Genomic DNA, 24,390 nt, shown 5'->3' on the forward strand with positions numbered 1-24,390 from the left:
TGTTTTTTCTGCATCTATTGATATTATCATGTGATTTTTTCCTTTCTTTTGTTTATGTATTGAATCACATTGATTGATTTGCAGATATTATACCAGCCTTGTTTCCCTAGAATAAATCCCACCTGATCATGATGTATGATTTTTTCCATGTATTGCCGGTTCCAGTTTGCTAATATTTTGTTGAAAATTTTAGCATCTAAGTACATCAGGGATATTGGTCTATAGTTTTCTTTCTTTGTAATGTCTTTGCTTGGTTTTAGAATCAGTATTATGCTTGCCTCAAAGAAGGAGTTTGGAAGTCTTCTCTCCTCTTGAATTTTTTGAAATAGCTTGAGAAGGATAGGAGTTAGTTTTTCTTTGAATATTTTGTGAAATTCGACTATGAAGCCATCTGGCCTAGGACTTTTATTTGTTGGGAGTTTTTTGATAACTATTTCAATCTCATTTGATGATATCGGTCTGTTTAGGTTTTCTCATTGTTCTATATTGATTTTTGGAAGAGTATATGTTTTGATGAATTTGTCCATTTCTCCTAAGTTGTCTAATTTTATGGCATACAGTTCTTCATAGTATTTTCTTACAATCCTTTGTATTTCTGCTTTGTCAGGTGTTACTTCTTCTTCTCTCATTTCTAATTTTATTTATTTGAGTCCTCTCCCTTTTTTTTCTTGGTGAGTCTGGTTAAAGGTTCATCAATCTTGTTTACCTTTTCAAAGAACCAGCACTTGGTATCATTGATCCTCAGTATTGTTTTTTAGCCTCTATATCATTTATTTCTGCTCTGATCTTTATTATTTCCTTCTTTCTACTACCTCGGGGTTTTACTTGCTCTTCTTTTCTTAGTCCTTTTAGATGCAGGGTTAAATTGTTAATTTGAGCTTTTTCTATCTTCTTAAAGTGTGCCTGTAGTGCTATGAACTTCCCTCTCAGGACTCCTTTTGCTGTGTCCCATAAATTTTGAGTGGTTGTGTGTTCGTTTTTATTTTTTCTAAGAAATTTTTTATTTCTTTCTTGATCTCATTGTTAATCCATTCGTTATTTAATAACATACTATTTAGTTTTCAAGTATTTGAGTGTTTTTCAGTTTTTCTATTATAGTTGATTTTTAGTTTCATGCCATTGTAATCCGAGAAGATGCCTGATATGATTTCAATCTTCTTAAATTTGTTGAGACTCGTTTTGTGTCCTAGCGTATGGTCTATCCTTAAAGAATGCACCATGAGCACTTGAAAAGAATTATATTCTGCTGCTTTAGGGTGAAAGGTTCTGAAGATATCTATTAAATCCAGTTGATGTAGTGTGTCTTTTAAGTCTGCTCTTTCTTTGTTAATTTTCTTTCTTGAGGATCTATCCAGTGATGTTAGTGGGGTATTAAAATCCTTTACTATTATAGTATTGTTGTTGATCTCATTTTTTATGTACATCAAAATCTGCTTTATATATTAGGTGCTCCCATATTAGGCACATAGATATTTATAATGGTTATATCTTCCTGTTGGATTGCTCCTTTTATCATTATGTAATGACCTTCTTTATTCCTTACTATAGCCTTTGTTTTAAAGTCTATTTTGTCTAAGTATTGCTACCCCAGCTTTTTTTTTCATTTCCATTTGCATGAAATATTTTTTTCCATCACTTTACTTTCAGTCTATATGTATCCTTTGTTTTAAGGTGTGTCTCTTGTAGACAGCATATGTATAGGTCCTATTTTCTTATCCACACAGCTACCCTATGTCTTTTGATTGGAGTATTTAATCCAGTTATATTTAAGGTTATTATTGATATGTAGTTGTTTATTGCCATTTTATTCTTTAAATCTACATTCCTCTTTTACTAGATATTTTTCCCCTTTGTTCTGTTTACAGCAGGCCCCTTATCAGGTCTTGTGGCATTGGTTTGATTGTAATAAATTCCTTGAGGTTTTTTTTTTGTTGTTGTTTTTGTCTGGGAAGCTTTTTATTTCTCCTTCAATTATAAATGATAGCCTTGCTGGATCGAGAAGTCTTGGTTGTAGGTTCTTGTTTTGCATTACTTTGAATATTTCTTGTCATTCTCTTCTGCCTCTAATGTTTCTGTTGAGAAGTCAGATGGCATCCTTATGGGGGTTCCTCTCTAGGCAATAGACTGATTTTCTTTTATAGCTTTTAGTATTCTTTCTTTATCTCTTAATTTTTGAATTTTAATTATAATGTGTCTTGGTGTTGGACTTTTTGGGTTTATCCTTAATGGCACTCTCTGTGCTTCTTCAATTTGTGTGACTTTTTCCTTCATCAATTTAGGGAAGTTTAAGCTATGATTCCTTCAATCAGATTCTCTATCCCTTGTTCTTTCTCTTCTTCTTCAGGAACCCCTATGATGTGAATGTTATTTCTCTTCATGTTGTCACAGAGCTCTCTTAGAGTTTTCTCAGATTTTTTGAGCCTCTTTTATTTTTGTTACTCTGCTTTCATGCTTTTGTTTATCTTGTCCTTTAACTCACTGATTCAATCCTCAGCTTCATCCATCCTGCCTTTAATTCCTTCCAGTGTGGTCTTCATTTCTGATATTGTATTTGTCATTTCTGACTGATTCTTTTTATTATTTCAATGTCCTTTTCTATACTTGCTGTCTCTTTACTTAGGTGCTCATTATGTCCCTCCTTTATTGCTCTATGATCTTTGAACATCCTAACAATCATTATTTTAAACTCTGCATTTGGTAATTTATTTATGTCTCATTTCAATATTTTCTGGGGATTTCTCTTGATTCATTTGGGTTGCATTTCTCTGCCATCTCATTTTCTCTGTGTATAAGAAGGATGTGGCCACAGGAATCCAATGTATGTCGCCTCTGTGTTCCATAGGTGTGCTTTGTCTGCAGGCCTGCCACCCCCTCTGCCGCCACCTCCGGCTTTTGTGCAGGGGTGTTGCTGGTGCCTCCAGGATGTGGAGGTTGCTGCGGTTTCCTCTTTGACTCCATGGGCAGGACTGTGTTTGCATGCCTGGTCTACAAGTGTTGGCTGGCCCCTGGCCTTCGTCTGCCCCTGTGGGCTGGACTGTGCTTGCACTATAGGGCTGCTAGCCTCAGCCCAATGGGCAGGGCTGTGCTCCTGTGCCTAGCTGCAGGTCTAAGCCCATTCCCTTGCTTTCACCTTGCCTCTGCAGGCAAGACTTCAGGTGGGACCACTCTTGCTCCCTAGGACCATAGCCATGGGTCGGACTGCTTTTTCCGCCACTGTGGCCTCCCTCAGCCTCCATCCCTGCTGAGCGAGACTCTGCTCATGCCAGGCCTCAGTTGTGGCAGCCCAGGCTTCTGCGTCCCCAGTAGGACTGTGCTCACGCCCTGGCCACAGCCACCAATAGGACCACGCTTCTACTTCCTGCCTCTGCACGCCCTCCAGCTAGCACTCAGCAGTGTGGGGGTGGTGATGCAACTCAGACTTTAGCACTCAATATTGTATTTCTGATGGCTCCCTGCTTCTAAGCCATTCTTTGCTCTGACTGAAGCAAGAGAGCTTCTGTTTGGCTGGTGACCTGCTTCCCTTTACTGGTATTGTTCCTACCATGTGAGTTCTTCCAGGCTGCTGCTTGCTCCCAGGAGCTGGACAGCCCTCACTATGTTTCTGCTTTTCCTACCAGTCTCAGTGTGGCTTCTTTAGTGAATGCATACTTTTAAAAATCATATAGTTGTTGTTTTCCATGAGGGAGACCCACCTGTGTGATATGGTAGACAGCACCAGCTTATTTGGCCTTAATTCTGTACAATTATATAAATTAAAATTAAACAAATAATCCTAATGTAAATATGAAAAATATTAAGGGAAACAAAACAAAAGAGGAAAAATACCCTAAATTTCCTATTCTCCAAGTAGGATTACATAAATCATAACAGACTGAGAGACAAATGTGAATGTTCCTCTGTTTTTCTCTTCTTTTTTTTTTTTTTTTTGGTTCACAGAAACCACTGTGGTAGAGATAGAACTATTTCCCATTTTCGAAGTATACTGAGACATGGAAAATTAACTGATTTATTTCTCTTCAAATCTTGTAGCTCCTATTAGAAGAATCACAAATGGCGTGCACATTTTCTCCTTCCCAATCCAGTGTGCTTTATACTACCCTAGACGTTTTCCACTTAGTGCTGTCAAGTTAGATACCTAGAGACATCTGCATTGGCCATGGGGCCATCATTGTATCTTCAGGATAAAAGTGACAAGAGAATTTGGCTAGATTTCTTGTTTAGAGCTGAGGGGAAAACAATCTGCTAAACTGAGTAGTTTCCTTTCTTGCAACTTAAGTAACATTTTCCAAAATGGCTTCTGGCTTTGCCTCATTTTGTGCAAAAAAAAAAAAATGTAAGCTCAAGTAGAAAAGCATATGAAACTGCTAAAGGGGCTTACAGTTGTATCCTTTGCCATATCAATATTCTTTACAGAACTTAAAGAGTTTTAGTAAAAAGTCTATACATCCCTCTGGCAGAGAATACCCAAAACTTGAAGCCATCTTTCATGAATAATTTCTGAACATAAAGCTGAATGTATTCATGTGTGAGGTACTTTTTAAAGTGACAGACAGTTTTAAAGACCAGAAAGTCAAATGTTTTCTTTCCGAGCAATTATGTGGTTATTTTTGTTCTCCTCTTTTCTACTTTCTTCCATCAACTTTTGGTGATTTATACTTCAGCTTTTAAGAAAACCCCTTAATGTATAGTTATAAGTGTTCTTGATTTTTTTTTTTTTACAAAAGGCATAGTGTACTTAATCACACAACATATAAACCAATTGTAAGATTCCTTTCTTCTTAGAATGCTTTTAGGTGCCATTGTCAAGTACACAATGCACTTCTTTCACTTCCAGCTAATGTAGGACAGAATAATATCAGAAATAATGGACTTAACTCTTGTCAGAGGCATTTATAAATATAAACAAACTTGAGGGCATAATATATTTGTATAAAAATATTTTGGTGAATTCTAAAAATAGGCTGAGAATAACTGTTTCACTTGTAGAAGATCCTTACTGGTTTTTCTTGTGATGGTGTCATTTTCTTTCCATTTTCTCCCTTTCAATCCACTCAGCAAAATTATAATGAGAAGAAATAGTTAAAAGTAATTTCAGTCTGACCAGGTGGTGGCGCAGTAGATAGAGCACCAGATTGGGACACGGAGGACTCAAGTTCAAGACTCCGAGATTGCCAGCTTGAGTGCAAGCTCATCTGGTTTGAGCAAGGCTCACTGTCTTGAGCCCAAGGTCACTAGCTTGAGCAAGGGGTCATTCAGTCTGTGGTAGCCCCCCAATAAGGTACATATGAGAAAGCAATTAATGAACAATTAAGGTGCCACAATGAAGAATTGATGCTTCTCATCTCTCTCCCTTCCTGTCTGTCTCCATCTGTCCTTCTCTCTGACTCTCTCTGTCTCTTGACACACACAAAAAACGTAATTCCAAAAGAAGTGTCATGCTTTACACACCTCTTTGTACTGACCAGCTTGCACATAAGCAGGTTAATTTTTATTTTCAAAAACCTTTATTAATATTGGTTTTTCTATAAAACTTAAATGGGAGTGTGGAGTTATTTAGCATTATCAGCATTTCCATCCACATACCAAGTAAGCAGAACTAGCTGCTTGTATGGAAAGTCAGATACAGTTTGAATGAGATGTGTACTCATACCCCTAACTGCCATGTTGAGCTATTACCTTCCTTACTATTTTAGTATTCCCTCTACTGGCCACCTTGCAATTTCTTTTGCTCTCTTAAAAAAATCTGCTATACTGTTATTCTTTTCTGTCATAACTTAGTTCCACAATAATACTACTGTTTTTAAAAAATTTTTATTTGTGATAAATGTAAGTAGAATAGCTGTTCTGTACCAGAAGAGCTAAATAAATAAAAATAATTGGCATATTCTACCAACTGTACTATTACTACACCACCACACAGTGTGTGTGTGTGTGTGTGTGTGTGTGTGTGTCCTGGTCAAACCCACTAAGAATTTCAAATACAGAAGTCAGAGACTTGGAAGAAGGTGCAGACCACCTACTGAGGGGAATTTTATTTGTGACTAACTACAAATTCTGTAGATTTTAGAATTTACATTCTCAATTGGGAAGCTACTACTAAAACAAGAGACTGAGAGTGGGTCACATCCTATAATTTCTTTCCAATAATTATTAATTTTGGCAATAGATACCACTAAGTATTAAAACTTAAAGAATAAAAAGGAGGCTCTGCATTTAGAAAAGGTGAGACAGAGTGAGCCCCCCAGAGACTTTCCATAGAGAACTCACAAAATAATAAAACATTTGAGTAAACTCATGGTCTTTGTGGTTCACGGTCCCATTTCTTTTTGCTTCCGTTCTTTCCTTCTTCCTCATTTTCTTAGTCTATTAATGAGAGTTTTGTACTTCTCTTGAATAAGAAAAAATGTGCTTGTCTCTAATTTTTTATTTCCAATTTACTCAGAAAGGTCACAGATATTTTAAAGTAGTACTTCTTGGCAATATTTTCGGGCTGTAAAAATTTCTTAATTTCCAGAGGTTCCACCAGAATCACCACACTATTTACTTGATGACTACCCACAAAATAAAATACCATTTTCTTCCAACCCACCCTCACTCCCATTTTATGCAAGGGGAAAACAAGTGTCAGAGCGATGAAATGGGTTCTAAAAGGTCTAGGTTAAAATTCCACAGAGACTATAAACATTGACACGATAATCCATTTAGCTATCAGATCAAATTCAGAAAGGTCACATAATAGCCTTTAAAAGTAAGTCAGAAAGTTTTCCCCATTTCAACACTTTTTAAGAAGAATTATATAGTGTCCCAGATGCATGTTGATCCATCCTGACTGTTAGAGCTGGTTCATTTTTCTCTTCGAAGTTTCCTCCCTTCCAGGGAAATGACTGTAGAGGTTAGGCATCTTCTCTCAGCTTTCTCTCTCACCCTTGAAATTCTTTCTTTGGCTTCTGTTCTGTGGATGGGCACCCTTAATGGGGTAAGGTTAATTGAAGTGAAGCTTTTGAACATCTTCTCCAAAGATCTTTAAAGCCTCACACTGTAGTACAAATAGGTGATTAATTTCTGTTTTCTTGAGCTCACCATCTGGATGGCTCACAGCTTTTGGCTCCAGTTTTAAATTTAAAAAAGAAAGAATCCAGTTGACATCTTTGTTTTTGTTTCATTTTGTTTTTGCTTGTTTCCTCAATAAAATTTTAGAGTTCCTTTATTTTGTGCTCTTGTTCCTCATCTTATCTCTCTCTAGAGACATAAATGATGAAAATTCTTGACAGAAAGATGCATTTGGGCTCAGGGGTGCATCACCACCTGTCCCTGGGTGACACTGGAGTTGGTCATCACATACCAGTCAGCACATACAGCCACATGGGGGGGGGTAGAAGAGTAGAAATAAGGGGGAAGGGAAGGACTGTTTGTTAAGTTCCTACTTTGCTGGCATGGTGATCCCTGTCTTATACCTGAAATTGTATTTAGTCTTTTCTCAGAACACTCTATACTAGATTATCTTCACATTATAGTTTCTAAAACTAAAGATCATATAAGTTTGTATGATATTGAATGTCAGGCTCAAAAGTGGGATACTATGGACTGAATGTTTGTGTCTCCACAAATTTCTCGAGTCCTAACCTCCAATGTTTGGAGATGGGGCCTTTGGGAAGCAACTGGGGCTTTCATATTGGGTTACTGCCCTTAAAGAAGAACAAGCAAAACCTTGCTCTCCCTCCCCACTCCCAATTGCTCTCACAAAGGAGATATCACGTGAGCACATAGAGAAAAGGCACCAACTGCAAGTCAAGGAGCAGGACCTCACCAAAAATCAATCATAATGCTACCCTGGACTCAGACTTCCAACCTCCAAAAGTGTAAGAAAATATATTTCTGTTGTTCAAGCCACCCAGCCAATTGTATTTTGTTATGACAAATCAATCTGACTAAAAACAGGGGATTTCCTCCACAACATATTTAGAAAAAGCTGGAAATAATCTGTGAGACTGCAGTTCTATTCCCAGAAATATGGAAGAGGGTACAGAGTGGTTAAAAATGTGGAAGAAGACTTTTTTATATATAAAATGTTTTGAAATTCATTGATTTGATGCCAGGAAAGCAGGAGAAGTCCTCAGTTTTGAGAACGCTGAAGGGGAGAATCCAGAGAGGTGTGAAAGCTCTGAGCAGGCTTTGCCCCAGGCGTCTGGAGATCCTTAATGGTCGATAGAAGAATTTTCACTGACTGAAAAAGATGAAGTGCAGACAGGGCCTGTCCAAGGAGAAAGGTCAGGTCAGAGACTCAAAAATTCTGGCAAGGCCCTAAAAAGAAAATAACTACAGAGACCAAACTTAAAACACACACACACGTGCATGTGCACACACCATACACACACACAGATGGAGATCATGGAGATAATTACATGTCTTTACCTTGGCTCTGGCAAAATGGATTTTAAAAAAAGGTCTCCTCTATGGTTTCCTAAACACCCTGTGCAGGTAGAGGCCAGAAATCACATTACCTGCATATCCTTCACTTCCCCCCAACCCAACAAAACACAAACTAGAAATTTGCTTTTAAAGTGGTTCTGAGTCACCTTGTGCAGCTGGTTTTATGGTTCTGACTGTCAAACCCTGGCAAGCTGAGATTAGGACAGAGAACCATGCTGGGCACCTATGAGAATGAGAGTGAAAGAAAGATGGAATGGGAGTAAAAATTAATGATCTCGGTGACGCGCCAGATGCTGTCTGTTCACCGTTCCGTTTCATTCTCACACCCACCTGAGATGAGCTCTGGCTTCTCCACTGAAAGATTAGGGCTCTGAGATCAGGAGACATAGATAACTTGCTAAGGCACTCATAGTGAGGGCATGGTGGGGCCACTGTGGTCCGTGTCCAGTTCTCCAACGTCTTTTGTTTATTTACAACAATAACCATGCCTCATGACAACAACTGTAAAATGAAGATGAAAGCCCTGCTACAAGAATATGATTAAGATATAAGGGAGCTTTTTTTTTTTTTTTTTTTTAAATAAATTTTTATTAATGGTAATGGGATGACATTAATAAATCAGGGTACATATATTCAAAGAAAACATGTCTAGGTTATTTTGTCATCAAATTATGTTGCAAACCCCTCGCCCAAAGTCAGATTGTCCTCCGCCACCCTCTATCTAGTTCTCTGTGCCCCTCCCCCTCCCCCTAACTCTCTCCCTCCCTCCCTCCCTCCCATGTCCTCCCTCCCCCCCCACCCTTGGTAACCACCACACTCTTGTCCATGTCTCTTAGTCTCATTTTTATGTTCCACCAATGTATGGAATCATGTAGTTCTTGTTTTTTTCTGATTTACTTATTTCACTCCTTATAATGTTATCAAGATCCCACCATTTTGCTGTAAATGATCTGATGTCATCATTTCTTATGGCTGAGTAGTATTCCATAGTGTATATGTGCCACATCTTCTTATCCAGTCTTCTATTGAAGGGTTTTTTGGTTGTTTCCATGTCTTGGCCACTGTGAACAGTGCTGCAATGAACATGGGGCTACATGTGTCTTCACGTATCAATGTTTCTGAGGTTTTGGGGTATATACCCAGTAGAGGGATTGCTGGGTCATAAGGTAGTTCTATTTGCAGTTTTTTGAGGAACCACCATACTTTCCTCCATAATGGTTGTACTACTTTACAGTCCCACCAACAGTGGATGAGGGTTCCTTTTTCTCCACAGCCTCTCCAACATTTGCTATTACCCGTCTTGTTTTTTTTTTTTTTTTTTTTTTTTTTTTTTTTTAATTTTATTTATTCATTTTTTAGAGATGAGAGAGAAAGAGACAGAGAGAGAGAGATAAGGGGGGGAGGAGCTGGAAGCATCAACTCACATATGTGCCTTTACCAGGCAAGCCCAGGGTTTAAAACTGGCGACCTCAGCATTTCCAGGTCGACACTTTATCCACTGCACCACCACAGGTCAGGCCTACCCGTCTTGTTGATAATAGCTAATCTAACAGGAGTGAGGTGGTATCTCATTGTAGTTTTGATTGCATTTCTCTAATAACTAATGAAGCTGAGCATCTTTTCATATATCTGTTGGCCATTTGTATCTCTTACTGGGAGAAGTGTCTGTTCATGTCCTCTTCCCATTTTTTTATTGGATTGTTTGTTTGTTTGTTGTTGAGTTTTATGAGTTCTTTGTAAATTTTGGATATTAGGCCCTTATCTGAGCTGTCGTTTGAAAATATCAGTTCCCATATAGTTGGCTGTCTGTTTATTTTGATATCAGTTTCTCTTGCTGAGCAAAAACTTTTTATTCTGATGTAGTCCCATTCATTTATCTTTGCCTTCACTTCTCTTGCCATTGGAGTCAAGTTCATAAAATGTTCTTTAAAACCCAGGTCCATGATTTTAGTACCTATGTCTTCTTCTATGTACTTTATTGTTTCAGGTCTTATATTTAGGTCTTTGATCCATTTTGAATTAATTTAGTACACGGGGACAGGCTGTAGTCGAGTTTCATTCTTTTGCATGTGGCTTTCCAGTTTTCCCAACACCATTTGTTGAAGAGGCTTTCTTTTCTCCATTGTGTGTTGTTGGCCCCTTTATCAAAGATTATTTGACCATATATATGTGGTTTTATTTCTGGGCTTTCTATTCTGTTCCATTGGTCTGAGTGTCTATTTTTCTGCCAATACCATGCTGTTTTGATTATCGTGGCCCTATAATATAGTTTAAAGTCAGGTATTGTAATGCCCCCAGCTTCATTCTTTTTCCTTAGGATTGTTTTGGCTATTCGGAGTTTTTTTATACTTCCATATAAATCTGATGATTTCTTGTTCCATTTCTTTAAAAAATCTCATAGGGATTTTGATGGAATTGCATTAAATTTGTATATTGCTTTGGGTAATATGGCCATTTTGATTATATTTATTCTTCCTATCCAAGAACAAGGAATATTTTTCCATCTCATTGTATCTTTTTCGATTTCCCTTAACAATGCTTTGTAATTTTCATTATATAGGTTCTTTACGTTCTTTGTTATGTTTATTCCTAGGTATTTTATTTTTTTGTTGCAATCGTGAAGGGGATTATTTTTTTGAGTTCGTTTTCTAATATTTCATTGTTGGCATATAGAAAGGCTATGCACTTTTGTATGTTAATTTTGTATCCTGCGACCTTACTGTATTGGTTTATTGTTTCTAATAATCTTTTTGTGGAGTCCTTCGGGTTTTCGATGTATAGGATCATATCATCAGCAAAAAGTGATAGCTTTACTTCTTCTTTTCTGATATGGATGCCTTTTATTTCTTTGTCTTGTCTGATTGCTCTGGCCAGAACTTCTAGCACCACGTTGAATAAGAGTGGAGAGAGTGGACAACCCTGTCTTGTTCCTGATTTAAGGTAGAAAGTCCTCAGTTTTATGCCGTTTAATAGGATGTTGGCTGATGGTTTATCATATATGGCCTTTATCATGTTGAGATACTTTTCTTCTATACCCATTTTGTTGAGAGTCTTAAACATAAAATTGTGTTGTATTTTATCAAAAGCCTTTTCTGCATCTATTGATAAGATCATGTGGTTTTTGTTCTTTGTTTTGTTGATATGGTGTATTACGTTAACCGTTTTTGCGTATGTTGAACCATCCTTGAGATTCTGGGATGAATCCCACTTGATCATGATGTATTATTTTTTTAATATGTTGTTGTATTCGGTTTGCCAGTATTTTGTTTAGTATTTTAGCATCTGTATTCATTAGAGATATTGGTCTGTAGTTTTCTTTCTTTGTGCCATCCTTGCCAGGTTTTGGTATGAGGGTTATGTTGGCCTCATAAAATGTGTTTGGAAGTATTGCTTCTTCTTCAATTTTTTGGAAGACTTTGAGTAGAATAGGAACCAAGTCTTCTTTGAATGTTTGATAGATTTCACTAGTATAACCGTCTGGGCCTGGACTTTTATTTTTGGGGAGATTTTTAATAGTTTTTTCTATTTCCTCCCTGCTGATTGGTCTGTTGAGGCTTTCTGCTTCTTCATGACTCAGTCTAGGAAGGTTGTATTGTTCTAGGAATTTATCCATTTCTTCTAGATTGTTGTATTTGGTGGCATATAATTTTTCATAGTATTCTACAATAATTCTTTGTATATCTATGATGTCTGTGGTGATCTCTCCTCTTTCATTTTGGATTTTATTTATTTGAGTCCTGTGCCTTTTTTCCTTGGTGAGTCTTGCCAAGGGTTTGTCAATTTTGTTGATCTTTTCAAAGAACCAGCTCCTTGTTTTATTGATTTTTTCTATAGTTTTTCTGTTCTCTATTTCATTTATTTCTGCTCTGATTTTTATTATCTCCTTTCTTCGGCTGGTTTTGGGTTGTCTTTGTTCTTCTTTTTCTAGTTCCTTAAGGTGTGAAGTTAAGTGGTTTACTTCGGCTCTCTCTTGTTTGTTCATATAGGCCTGAAGTGATATGAACTTTCCTCTTATTACTGCTTTTGCTGCATCCCAGAGATTCTGATATGTCGTATTTTCATTTTCATTTGTCTGTATATATCTTTTGATTTCTGCGCTTATTTCTTCTTTGACCCATTCATTTTTTAGAAGTATGTTGTTTAGTTTCCACATTTTTGTGGTTTTTCCCCTCTTTTTTGCAGTTGAATTCTAGTTTCAAGGCTTTATGATCAGAAAATATGCTTGGTACAATTTCAATTTTTCTAAATTTGCTGATATTGTCTTTGTGGCCCAACATATGGTCAATTCTTGAGAATGTTCCGTGTACACTAGAGAAAAATGTATACTCTGTCGCTTTGGGATGAAGTGTCCTGTAGATGTCTATCATATCCAGGTGTTCTAGTATTTCGTTTAAGGCCACTATATCTTTATTGATTCTCTGTTTGGATGACTGATCTAGAGCCGTCAGCGGTGTATTGAGGTCTCCAAGTATGATTGTATTTTGTTAGTTTTTGTTTTAAGGTCAATAAGTAGCTGTCTTATATATTTTGGTGCTCCTTGGTTTGGTGCATATATATTAAGGATTGTTATGTCTTCTTGATTCAACTTCCCCTTAATCATTATGAAATGACCATTTTTGTCTCTGAGTACTTTTTCTGTCTTGTAGTCAGCATTATTAGATATGAGTATTGCTACGCCTGCTTTTTTTTGGGTGTTGTTTGCTTGGAGTATTGTTTTCCAGCCTTTCACTTTGAATTTGTTTTTATCCTTGTTGCTTAGATGTGTTTCTTGTAGGCAGCATATAGTTGGATTTTCTTTTTAATCCATTCTGCTACTCTGTGTCTTTTTATTGGTAAGTTTAATCCATTTACATTTAGTGTAATTATTGACACTTGTGGGTTCCCTACTGCCATTTTATAAGTTGCTTTCTGTTAGTTTTGTATCTAGTTTGATTCTTCTCTTTTGTTTTTCTATCATTTGTTTTTGTTTGTTTGTGTTCCATACTTCTTTCCTCTGTTGCTACCTTTTTTAAGTCAAGTGTTTTTGTGGTGGTTTTTTAAGGGTGGATACCATTAAGTAATGAAAAGGGTACCTACCATATTCATTGTAGTACCCTATCTTATAAGTATTTCTGCACTTCATCATCCTTTGCTACTGTTAATCTCCATCCTCTCCCCCCTTTTTTTCCTTTGTTGTCACAGTTTAAGTTTGGTTTTATTGTGTTCTTGGTGGAGCTGTTACTTGTGGTGTTGTTTTCTTTTGTTCTTTGAATCTGGTTGGAAAACCCCCCTTAGTATTTCCTGGAGTGGGGGGCTTTCTGTTGATAAATTCTCTCATCTTTTCTGTATTTGTGAATGTTTTTATATCTCCTTCATACTTGAAGGATAGCTTTGATGGGTATAGTATTCTTGGCTGAAAGTTCCTCTCTTTCAGGGCTTTAAATATTGGGGTCCACTCTCTTCTAGCTTGTAGAGTTTCTTCTGCGAAATCTGATGATAATCTAATAGGCCTTCCTTTATATGTTGTACTCTTCTTTTCCCTGGCTGCCTTGAGAATTTTTTCTTTGTCATTGGTTTGTGTCATCTTTATTATGATGTGCCTTGGAGTGGGTTTGTTGGGGTTAAGAAAACTTGGTGTCCTGTTTGCTTCTTGAATTTGAGGCTTTAGTTCCTTCCACAGGCTTGGGAAGTTCTCATCTATTATTTGTTTGAGTATATTCTCTATTCCATTTTCTTTCTCTTCTCCCTCTGATATACCTATTATTCTTATGTTATTCTTTCTGATGGAGTCAGACAATTCCTGTAGGGCTTTCTCATTTTTTATTATTTTTGAGTCTCTTTCTTCTTCTCTCTGTTGTGCCTCAAGTTGTTTGTCTTCTATTTCACTAATCCTACCTTCAATCTGGGCTGTTCTGTTAGCTAAGCTTGTTACCTCGTTTTCAGCTCATGAATTGAGTTTTTCATTTCTGTTTGATTTGTTTTTATAGTTTCAATTTCCTTGGTAATATATTCTTTGTGTTCATTGAGTTGTTTTCTGATCTCCCTATATTGCCTTTCTGTGTTTTCTTGTATATCTCTGAGTATTTTTAAGATTTCTATTTTAAATTCTCTGTCATTTAGCTCCAAGGCTTCCAATATGTTAAGTCTTTTCTCCATAGATTTTTCCACATCTATTTGTGTTACCTCTCTTTCTTTTGTATCCATAATATTCGATTTCCTCTTTCTTATCGGCATCTGAGGGTGGTCTTATTGATAGCACTAATTAGAATTAATAAAGAGTAAAAAGTAAAAAAAAATAAAAGGTAAAACACCCCACAAAAAAAAAACAGTAATAATTTATTATGTCCCCTTTTTTTCTCTCTTCTCTTTCCCTCCTCTCCCCTCCTCAGGGAAATATTGTGCCTATAATGGAGGGCCTGATTTGGGGTGAAGAGTTCAAGGGGCAAAAAAATGGGAGTAGGGACCTACTAAATGCAAAAAAAAAAAAAAAAAAAAGGAAGAAAATCTTAGACAAGCATAAGATGATTTGCTTGTAAGTGATGGTCAACTAAGAGATATAATGAGAGGGATAAGAGGGAATCTGAAAAAAGGACCAAAAAAGAATAATAAAGAAGAAAAAATAAAAATAATAAGTAAAAATCTGTTGTATTAAGTGGAGCGAAGACTAAATACAATGGAGACCTTGGGTTGGGAGGACCCAAAATGCCACAAAAATAAACAAACAAGAGAAAAAAAAATAACAACAAAAGCAAAAAAGAGAAATAAAGCCAAAAAAAAGCCTTGAGTCCCAAATTAACTAATTTGTTCGTGATTGAGGATTATATGGGAGGAAAGTAAAATGAGAAAAGAAAAAGCGAATAGAAAGAAAAAAATAAGAAAAAGAGAAAAACAAAGGAAGAAATACATTAGGAGGAGAAAAAAACAAAATAAAGCAAGACAAAAAAAAACCAAAACAAAAAAAAAACAAAAGAGGAGTGAGAGTTAAGTGTTTTGGAGTATAACCTTAAAGGAGGGTGAGGATGAAGAAGAAAAATAAAATGCAACACTCATGGGTAGTGTAGTTCAAGAAAGGGGAAGCATAAGATGGGCAGAAAATAGAAGGACCGAGGTGGAGGAAATATAGGCAAAAAGATAGAAGAAACAAACAACAACAAAAACAACAAAAAATTAGTGGAACAAGTTGTAAAGTCAATGGGTTTTTCTTGATTTTGAGAGGTTAACTTCTTCCTTTTTCTTTTCTCTCCCTCTTCCTAGTCGGTGACTCTGTACCCCAGGCTCTGCCCCTGTGTCACTCTTAGGTAGGGATTTGCAGTTGATGGGATTCTATGGCAATGTCATATAATTGGCTTTAGTCTTGCTGGAAGTAAAGGCTTGTTGGCGTTTGCAGGGTCCAACGATGAGAGAGTTTGCTTTCCTGGAGTCTCTCTCCTAGTCCCCCCTTTCTGAATTAGCAGCCTGGTGATCCAGCTATAAGGCTGCAACTGCTTCTGCCTGGGGAGTAAGAGGCTCAAAGAGCTGGGAAATCCCCACTCTATCCCCACTCAGTGCAAGGCTTTGGGAAAGGCTCTGAGAGTCAGGGCCTCCAGTGTAATCAGGCGGGGGTGGGAGTCAATTGTTGTCAAGGTGACTGTTCAGCGCCTATCATTTAGTTGGACCTCTCAACCCAGGCTTTCCACACTTTGTAGCCTGTTTTTGCAGGGAAGAAGAGGCACTAGTCTCTGCTTGCGACTAGTGTAGTATAGACCTTATTATCTGCCAAGTCCTTCTTGTTAGCGTTTATCCCTGAATATGGAGGCTCTATCAATCAGAAGTTGCCCCCGCCCCTTTAGCGAGAGGCACTAAAAAATATCACGCCTCTTGTCTTGGATCGCTGAACTGAGAGAGATCTTATCAATTAGAACCGAGGGTGCACAGATTTCATGGGTTAAGCTAATTTCAGTGATTGGGTCGCAGCTGTGCTCCCGAAGGTATTTTAGGCTGCCCGCGCGCGCCCCTCCCCCAATGCTTGATTGTTAGCTTGAATGGCTGGGTGAGGTGCCCCACCCACGGAGAGAATCTCCCAAGCCTCTCCCGCTCGCCCCGCCGCTGGCGGCTGGACCGCACCAGGCGCAGGATAATGGAGCCCCCTGGGTGTGCGGGCCAGCAGGGCGCCCTGGGCGCGTGGAATGCCCAAGGCACGCGCGCAAATGGGGCGCTCCGGGCACCGGTGGCCGGCGACCCCCACTCGCAGTGTGCGGGCCGCTGGGAACGTCAGCGGTGCTCAACCGGACTGGGCGCGCGCGCGGCTGCTCGCGGCGGCTCGCGGTGGCTGCTCGCGGCGGCTCCCAAGTATGGGCTGACTCACCGCAGGCGCACTCCCTCGCGGCTTGAATGAGCGTCGCTGCGGTAGCTTCCTCCACACCCTCGTCTCTCAGATTCAAGTGATAACAGTCCTTTTGCTTTCAGTTTGTGTGGAACTCCGGAATGCTCCGAGGATAAATTTTTCTGTTTCTAGTTGATAAATTTGTTGTGATTTAGGGGAGAGCTGTCGGACGCGCTTCTCTCGGCGCCATTTCCGTGACGTCACTCTAAGGGAGCTTTTGTTTGTTTGTTTTACTTCCATATTTTCCTCAGAAACATTAGAAAAATCTTTTAAAATTTCAAGTCCTCAGGAGGTCATTGTAGTGATCCTAGAAATTATAAAACAAATGGTTGTGAACAGGCTTTTTAAATTGTTTCTTGGCAGGAATTGAATAATCAAGTGCAATCAATTTAATTGATTAGAAAACTATTTTTTTGAGTTCTCACAGCAACTGTCTTTTTTTGTTTGTTTGTATGTTTTAATGTATTGATTGATTTTAGAAGGAGAGAGAGAAGCATCGACTTGTCATTTCACTTATTTATGCATTTTTTATGTGCCCTGACTGGAGATTGAACCTTCAACCTTAGCATATCAGGACAGTGCTCTAACCAACTGAACTACCTGGCCAGAGCCTTGAAGCAACTGTTCTTGGTCTGATGAAACCTAATAGGTGACTTGAGGCAATGACTACCCATGGTAGCTTTTGCTATTGGAAAAGTCCTCAGTGGGAAAAAATGGAAATGCTTTAAAGTAACGTGAACTATTTCTCAAAAGATGCCGTCCAAGTATGTAAAAGTGATTGCCTCTGTAGCTTTCTTGTTTAAATCTTACCTTGATTCTATTTTCCCAGTCTTAGACTTTAATTCTACGAGTAAAGGCTAGACTAAGACCATACAGGTGCTCACGATTCTCAGCTCTGTCACTAATTGTGTGGGCTTTGTCAGGCTGTCAAACCAGCCTGCTTCAATCCTCTCCTTTCTGAAATAAGGAAAACAATAATACCTACTACTTCATGCACTGTTTTTATGATTTAAAAAGTTAATATCTTAATATGATACCTGGAACATGACAGGCAGTTGATAACATTAGCTGATATTATTAGGTATAGTAAAAATAGCATTCAAGATTTCTTAAATGTGATGATAACATCTAATATTACTGAAAATTTGTGGCTACAACTCTAGGACTGGCTATTGGTGATTGTTTGAGATTTCTAGAGAAGGAGAGAAATTATAAAAACCAAAGGTAACGAGAAAAAGGGACACAGGAAATTATCTGCCACCAGCTGTATGTGCTTAGGTGGGAGATGCCTGCAGCCATGGCTGGGTCTTACATACCATCTGTCTGTCTCGTCCAGCCAGGCTGAAGCCGGGCTTCCTGCGTTACTTTGCCACAGGCTGCTATAATAAAGTGCCACAAACTGTATCGCTTAAACTTCCTCACAGTTCTGAAGGCTAGAAGTGCAAAACCTAGGTATTGATAAGGTAAGTCCCTTCACAGGGCAGAGTCTGTTCCAAGCCTCTCTTTTTGGCATGTAGGTGACCATCTTCACCTTTAAATGGTGTTCTCTTTGCATCTTCATACTGTTTCCCCCTGTGACTATCTTTGTGTCCAAATATGTCATTTTCATAAGGACACGGTCATATTGGATTGGGGCCAATATGTCCTTGGCCCCAAAATAAGTCCTTTTGACTTATTTTAACTTGGCTACTTCTGTAAAGACTCTATCTCCAATAAGGATATAGTTTTAAGTACTGGAGGTTAGAACTTTAACATACCAATTTGAAGGGAACACAGTTCAACCCATAACACTCTGCCTTGTGCCCTCCATGTCCTTCTGATGTGATGTGAAAAATATATTCACCCAATCTCAACATCTCCCCAAATTTTAACCCATTCAAGCATCAGCTTTAAGTCTGAAATCTCACTTAACATTATTTAAATCAGGTATGGAGGAGACAAGAGGTCCAAATCATCCTGAGGAATAATTCTTCTCCAGCTGTGAACCTGTAAGGCAGACACCAAATTATATAGTCAGAGTATATATATTTATACTAATATTAATAGGTTCAAGCACTGGCCCATAAGGAAGTCATATGGCCTGATTTCTAGGTTAGATTTTGGAGAATAACATATATATATATCTGACTTTGTTCCTCTTACAACATTTATTACAAAATTAAAATAGGAGGAAAAAAGAGATACAGGAAACCATACACTGAAAAGCCTGATATGTGTGTCTAGAAAAATCTTCTAGCAATGAAATGTGAAATCTCAAAAGAGAAGTGAATCTCCAATCAAAGGCTGGATGACAAAATTATGGATAGTTGAAGATGCAGAGTATAGTTTTGCATTAAATAGAAGAAAAGGTCATGTAATTGTAAAGTACCTAAAACCTCAAAATCTCACAGCTTTTCTTTCTGAGCAATACAGTTTCTTACAGAAAGCACCCAAACTACCTAATATATAATTTTGCCCACATAATCACCCTGAAAGCATTTATGTAATCAAAAGCAGCCTCTGGGAATGGAAACTGGAATCTGGAAGTGAAACTTAAGAAAGATTTTATCATTGCACAAAACAATTTCAAATTAAGCACTAATCAGAGGGGAAAATTAGGTTTATTCACAGGGGCCACTCAAAATAACCCTCTTAATAGTGTAGAAATTGGCTATAGCTCAAGTCCCACAAGTCTAGACACAAATACATTTAAAATATAGCAAAACCAGTCAATATAAAATGTAGTGAATACAAGAAGTCAATGCAAAATAGATTTTCCAGTTATGAGAAACATGGTTCCAGGATTGTAAGCACACTGCTCAGGAAAAAAAAAAATCTGTGATTTAGAAAAATTTTAGACTTATAAGAAATGTCTTTGCTTTCACTAGTGTACTGGTCCTGAAAAGTCATTTTATATTTCTCTTGTCTAACTAAGACAAGTGCTGACCAAACCAAAGTGTCACTAGGCACTAAGGTCACATTTTTGACTGAAAGAGAAAAGTAACCTGAAATAAAGGGGAAAATAAGAAAAAGGAGGACACAAAATGGTAGCCAATCTATCTGGGGTGTCATTGAACTCACTTGGAGTCTAATTCAAATAGATTTTTAAGAGTATACATAGAATTAACACACAGCTCCTCCCCACTTTCTCTTGGTCACAGGCCACACCAAATCCTGAGACACAAACATCTATGGCTGATTGAAGAATAGGTTTTCTGGTAAGAGGGCCTGGCTTCCTGGGAGTAGATATCCAGAGGCAGAACTGTTACCAGGATCTTTGTTAGTACTTACTCAACATAGGTATTCTGACTCCGTTCTTTCCCTTTTTATCTTCCTTTTCCTTTTCCACTGTCTATTTTTACTCCTCCTTTTTTTCTCTTCATGCTTCTCTGGCTCAAGACCCTTGTACCAACATTGTTTATTCCTGCAGATGGCCAAAGAGGTTACCGACCTCTGCCTTTGCTCATGAAATTTTCAAACACACCTGCTCCCATGCCTTGCAAATGAGCCCTATCTGAACATCCGGTCACACCAGGGTGCCCTGAACCACTAGCTGGAGAATATCTGGTCTCCAGGCAACAGGAGAGAAGCATTTTGTCTTCAGAAAAGATGCTAAGTGCTCTCTTGCCCTGAAAGCCTTATAAAGTTGAGGGGAAGGGGTCAAAAGAGATTCAAACCAAACTTTGTAAGCTAGACCAACTTTCCCTGTTGGTGAGTGATTCTAAAAAAAGAAGAGAGTAGCCAAAGAAGATGTTAACTCTCAGTCACCAACACATGAATAATACAGAAATGTCAGAGATAAATAATTTGTCAGATTAAATTAATTTAATTAATTAATTTAAATTTGGGTAAATTGAGTCCCATTTTTCAGTCATAGTTGCTGTATTTCAAGTTCTCAGAAGTTGTAAGTAGCTAGTGGCTAATGCATTGGATCATGCAAATATAGGACATTCCCAGCAGCACAGCAAGCTCTATTGGACAGTACTCTGCAGATGCAGAGAAGGAGAGACAGAGAAAGAGAAAAAAGAGAGAAGAAAAGGGGACACAAAGACAGAGAAAGACAAAGGACAATAAAGAGGAATGAAAAAAATAATTAAAAGAGGGTAAAATTGCAGGTCTGAGTCATATGAATAATGTGTTAAGAGGAATACACTCTGCTAAGCATTTAATTTTAAGAGGTTGTCCTGGCTCTAAGCAAAATGAGTACACAGACCTACCTATTCTAGACATTAGAATTCTTGCAGACAATCAGTTAATTGTTTTGAACTGATCCTACTCATTTTCATCCCATGTTTTCTTGCTGTCTACTGGTGAGTGTTTTGCATCACTCCACCAGCTGCTCCTTTCTCTATATCTGGGAATGACTATGGCAATGAGGTTGGAACAGCACATGTATTAGAAGTGAAGAGCATCACTGAGAATTTAGAGACTGTATCTGGTTTAGAAGAACCCAAGGGAACTTCAAGAAAAGTAATCAGAGTGAGTAGGAAAGGATACATAATGCAAAGTGTTCCCTCCAGGAACTTTACTTCAACAAGAACAAGAGCATTTCCCCAAAGGACATGAATAATGTCAAATGTAACTGTTCACCATGCTTTTCCAAGGCACCAAATGGGCTTTTAAGACATGCGTTCTTGCGGGTTTAACAATGGATTTAAAATAGGAACTATAAATTTGTTGTCTGTCTTTCTAAATTTGCAGTGAGAAACAGCCAATACTGGAGCTGCTGTGTGGCTTGACTGGCCTATCTGCTTATAAATCAATGAGAAGGAAGTGACATCAGAGAAATGGCAGCATGAGAGATACTCCTCATCTCTCCCCTTGAAATTTCAACAAATTCTACAACTATATACAAGAAAAAAACCCAGATGAACCTGAAATATACACACATTGGATAGACAAAGGTATGATCATGCAAGAAGGCGAGCCAAGCACAGAAGAAAAAATAATACCAGAGGACTGAGTCTTTCTCCTCCCTCACAGACCTGAGGGATTGAGGCACTATTGGTGCAGGCTTTGTCTTAGACCCAGAGGAGCTGGGAGGAGAATCTAGGGGGAAGGAGCTGAGATAGGGGTGATGAACAAGAACCGGGAGCAGGGCCGTTTCCCAATGTCTACCACACCCATGATTGCAGGGCCGGGCAATTACAGGTGCAGGGTGCACACAAAGCCAGCAGCAAGCTCTGAAGAACTGCAGGCAAATAGCTTGTGGAGATCAGCCCACAGGACACTGGGGCATGCTTTATCTGCCCACCTGACTGGCACAATTTTGCTTTGTGGTGCCAGACACGCTTAATCTGAGATCTGTGCACCACTGGCTTTGAAACTTGGGCACCGGCTTGCTGGAGGGAGTTTAGCATGTGTGGGTAGGAAGCCCCTGATCTGCCATCTCTGCCGCAGCTGCTCCTGAAGCTCAGGGACACTGGCTTGTGACTGTGCTTGGAATACTTAGAGTGGTATTGGAGGAGGGACTGGACTGTGTCATCCTAGCCTCCCAGTTCCTCATTGCTCCCCCTTGTTGTGAAAACAGCAGTTGTGGCAGACCCCCCTCCACTAGGTCTTCAAGCTGCTCTCTCCTGTGAGAGGCAGGGGCACCAGGATACTAGATCCCCTGCTCTTTTGGTACATGGGAGAGGGTCCTGGAGGACTCCTGTTTGGCCATTGCTGGTACCATAAAGTTGCAAAGCCCTAACAACAAGCCCTCTTACCAACCTGAAGACCATGCCTGCATCATTACAAAGGTGACAGCTAAGCCTCAGCAGAACACCCAAGAATCTCGCAGAGGCAAATTATGTAGTACTGCACCACCTGCCAGAAAAAGGAATAATTATCTCTTATTGGGGTTAACAATACCACCCGCAAATGCCATCAAGGAAAAAGAAATAAAATATGGATATACAAGACAGAGATGTAGCTCAGATAGATGATAAAAAATCTCAAGGTAAAAAATCTCAAGTACATGGAAACCTTGGAGCTTAATGACAAAGAATTCAAAATTGAAGCCTTAAAAATACTCAATAAGATACAAGAAAACACTGAAAAGCAATTTATTGAGCTCAAAAAACAACTTAATAAACAAAAAGTGTATTTCACCAAAGAAATTGAAACTATACAAAAGAGCCAGACAAAGATGAAAAATTCAATACACAAACTGAAAAATGAAGTAACAAGCTTAGCTAATAGAACAAGCCAGATAGAGGAATCAGTGACATTGAAGACAGGCAACTAGAGATAATACAGAGAAAAGAAGCGAAAGACTCATGAATTTATTTATTTATTTATTTTTTTAATTTATTCATTTTAGAGAGGAGAGGGAGAGACAGAGAGAGAGATAGAGAGGAGACAGAGAGAAGTGGGGGAGGAGCTGGAAGCATTAACTCCCATATGTGCCTTGACCAGGCAAGCCCAGGGTTTCGAACCGGCGACCTCAGCATTTCCAGGTCGACGCTTTATCCACTGTGCCAGCACAGATCAGGCCAAGACTCATGAATTTAAACGAGAAACCCTTACAAGAATTGTCTGACTCCATCAGGAAGAGCAATATAAGAATAATGGGTATATTAGAAGAGAAAGAGAGGGTAAAGGGAATGGAGAACATATTGAAACAAATAATTGATGAGAACTTTTCAAGCCTATAGATAGAGTTAGAGACTCGAATCCAAGAAGCAAAAAGAATGCTGAGTTACCTCAACCCAACTCCAAGGAACATTGTAATGAAATTATCACAAATCAATGAAACAGAAAGAATCCTCAAGGCGGCTAGGGAGAAGAAGGATATAATAAGGAAGGCCCATAGGTTATCATCAGATTTCTCAGCAGAAACTCTACAAGCCAGAAGAGAGTGGACCCCAACATTTAAAGTACTGAAAAAGAGGAACTACCAACCAAGAATACTATATTTCTCAAAGCTATCCTTCAAATATAAAGAGGAAATGAAAACATTTACAGACATACAGAAGCTGAAGGAATTTATCACCAGAAAACCCCCATTACAGGAAATACTAAAGGAAGTTATCCAACTAGATTAAAAGAACAAAACAGGACAAAATGATAAGTAAAAAATTTTAATAAAAGTACAATAAAAACAAGGATTATCTGCAACAACAATAACATAAAAGGGGAGAGGATAAAGATCACCACTAACAAAGGAGGATGGAATGTACTCATGAGATAATGGACTCTAATAAATATGATAACTTTTCTTCTAATAACCTAATGGTAACCACCCCTGAAAATGCCACTACTAAAACACATAGCTTAAAAAAAAAGAAGAAACAGAAGATAGAAGTGTGGAATACCACCAAACAAAAACAAATTACAGAAAAATGGAAAAAGATGAACCAAACAAGACACAAAGCTATCAAAAAGCAGTATATAAAATGGCAGTAGGAAATCCTCAAATGTCAATAATTACACTAAATCTAAATGGGTTGATCTCACCAATAAAGAGGCACACAGTAGCAGATTGGATCAAGAGGCAAAACCCAACAGTATGCTGCCTTCAAGAGACACATCTAAGCTACAAGGATAAAAATAGATTCAAAGTAAAAAGTTGGAAAATGATTCTCCAAGCAAATAATACCCAAAGAAAATCAGGGTAGCTATACTTATATCTGACAATGCTGACTACAAGACAAAAA

The sequence above is a fragment of the Saccopteryx bilineata genome, chromosome 4 (assembly GCF_036850765.1).
Source record: "Saccopteryx bilineata isolate mSacBil1 chromosome 4, mSacBil1_pri_phased_curated, whole genome shotgun sequence".
Lineage (NCBI taxonomy): Eukaryota > Metazoa > Chordata > Mammalia > Chiroptera > Emballonuridae > Saccopteryx > Saccopteryx bilineata.